The sequence below is a fragment of the Penaeus japonicus genome, unplaced genomic scaffold, assembly GCF_977035675.1.
Source record: "Penaeus japonicus unplaced genomic scaffold, GWHDUDI00000001_assembly GWHDUDI00000022, whole genome shotgun sequence".
NCBI classification, from domain to species: Eukaryota; Metazoa; Arthropoda; class Malacostraca; order Decapoda; family Penaeidae; genus Penaeus; species Penaeus japonicus.
Window position 1 is genome coordinate 8,366,469 of NW_028234424.1, and position 2,500 is coordinate 8,368,968.

Below are 2,500 nucleotides of genomic sequence, written 5' to 3' on the forward strand. Positions count from 1 at the left end.
GGAAGAGGAAGAATATGAGGAAGAGGAGGAAGGGGAAGAGGAAGAATATGAGGAAATGGAAGAAGAGGAGGCAGTGGAAGAGTTAAAATAGAAGGAAGAGGACGAAGAGGAGGAGGAGGTGGGGGCGTGATGATGAAGAAGAGGATGGAGAAGAGAAGGAGGTAAAGGGGGAAGAGGAAAAAAGAAGAAGAGACGGGGGACGAAAATAATTAGAAGCAGGGAAAGAAAATGTGCCTGGAAAAAGAAAAGAAAATAGGAGACGGAGGAAGAGAAAGAGGAAATGAGGAGGAGAAGAAGAAATAAATAGAGAAGCTAAAGAAAAAGAGAGATTTAAGCCTTTCATTGTTTTGTGAATGGAGAAATTTCAATATATAACATGCGTAGAGAGGTAGAAAGAGAGAGGGAGAGGGAGAGAGAGAGAGAGAGAGAGAGAGAGAGAGAGAGAGAGAGAGAGAGAGAGAGAGAGAGAGAGAGAGAGAGAGAGAGAGAGAGAGAGAGAGAGAGAGAGAGAGAGAGAGAGAGAGAGGATAGAGAGAGAGAGAGAGAGAGAGAGAGAATAAAGGATTTCGTAGAGAGAGAGATAGAGAGAGAGAGAGAGAGAGAGAGAGAGAGAGAGAGAGAGAGAGAGAGAGAGAGAGAGAGAAAGAGAGAGAGAGAGAGAGAGAGAGAGAGAGAGAGAGGAGAAGAGAGAGAGATAGAGAGAGAGAGAGAGAGAGAGAGAGAGAGAGAGAGAGAGAGAGAGAGAGAGAGAGAGAGAGAGAGAGAGAGAGAGAGAGAGAGAGAAAGAGAAAGAGAGAGAGAATAAAGGCTTTCGCACACAGTAAGTAAAGAAACTCGAAACTACACCACACACGATAACATGTAACAACAACAAAACAACGATATTCGAAAAGAAACACCAAACACATAAAAGCACACACACACACACAAAACAAAGATAAAAACAAACAAACATAAAAAAGCCATAAAAGAACAATTTAGCTGCAAGAAATCCCTCCAAGGTCACATGAGACAAGGGAGAGGAAGTCCACAAAAAAAAAAAAAAAAAAAGGATAAAAAACAGAAAAGAAAGAAAAAAGAACGAGGGAGTCTATTTAAGGAGTTCTTAAGGAGATTATATAAGGATGGGCGGAAGGAGGCGAGCCTTGTGCTTGCGTGGAGGCAGGGGTAATTTCGGTGACCCTTTGCTCTTTGGCACTTTGCTTGGCACAGTGTAAATATAGGTGTTTACGTGTGGTTTACAGGTGCCATGTGACTCCTTATGAAAGGAATTTTCGGCGAAACTACTACAGCGAGGCACCATTCAAGGTCGGGCACGGTTGTCGGTGAAATCCGGGGGGTCCTTGGCGCTGTCGCCCCTAGTCAGCTGTTCTGTCAACAAGGATCTGGGGCTGAGGTTTCTTTTATCTTTTCATCGCTTGTTCGGTCTCTTAATCTCTCTCTCTCTCTCTCTCTCTCTCTTTCTTTCTCTCTCTCTCTCTTTCTTTCTCTCTCTCTCTTTCTTTCTCTCTCTCTTTCTTTCTCTCTCTCTCTCTTTCTCTCTCTCTCTCTCTCTCTCTCTCTCTCTCTCTCTCTCCCTCTCTCCCTCTCTCTCTCCCATTCTTGTCTCTCTCTTACTTTTCTCCTCCCTTCTTCTTGTCTCCCTTTCGGCCGCTGTTGGAATTTCCCTTATTTCCTTGAGAGTGTGTGTGTGGGTGGGTGGGGGCGGGGGGGGGGGAGGGAGGTCTAACGGGCGTTCTCTCGTGACCATAACATTTGGCGTTCATTGAACCTTGAACTCCAGCAAGCAAGGCAAAGGGGAAATATGTTTCTAAATATTCTTATCTGGCGGGGGGGGGGGGGGGGGGGGGAGAAAAGAGTGCCCCCCGAAAAAAAAAAATCAAAGGAAGGAGGGGGCGGAGATGGGGGAGAATGAGGAGGAGGAGGAGGAGGGGGAGGAGGAGGAGATGGAAGAGGAGGAGGAGGAGGTGGAAGAGGAGGAGGAGGAGGAGGTGGAAGAGGAGGAGGAGATGGAAGAGGAGGAGGAGGTGGAAGAAGAGGAGGAGGAGGTGGAAGAGGAGGAGGAGGAGGTGGAAGAGGAGGAGAAGGACAATGTTTCCTTCTGGCTCATGTTCCTCTCTGTCTCCTATTCTCATTTCCCCCTCGGCTTTATCGCCCTTTTCAATAACACCAACTTTTATTTTCTCCCTTTAATTTGCTTCTGTTTTTTTTTTTTAATAATTTTCTTCCTCCTCCTCTTTCATTGTCTTCTTAATTTCCTCTTGACCCCGTTCGCATTTCCTCTCTTATATCTTTTCTCTTTTCCTTTCATTTACTCCCTATCGCGATGTCTTTCATTAATATTCGTCCTTTTTTTTCTCTCTCGTTCTTTTCCCCGGTCAGTTCTGCTTCCTTATTGCATCTTTCTCGTCCTTCCCATTTCATCCTTTCTTCCTTCCTTCTCTCCTTCTGCTTACTTGTTTTTTTTTTTTTTTTTTTTTTTTTAATCCATCTCTTCCTC

The 2,500-nt window shown here is 45.0% G+C and overlaps 1 protein-coding gene across 14 annotated transcripts in view; it reads right to left on the reverse strand.

The window, feature by feature from the left end:
• LOC122248987 (sodium channel protein 1 brain-like) overlaps positions 1–2,500 on the reverse strand; it is a 319,708-nt gene that overhangs the window by 78,808 nt on the left and 238,400 nt on the right. The window lies entirely within an intron of this gene.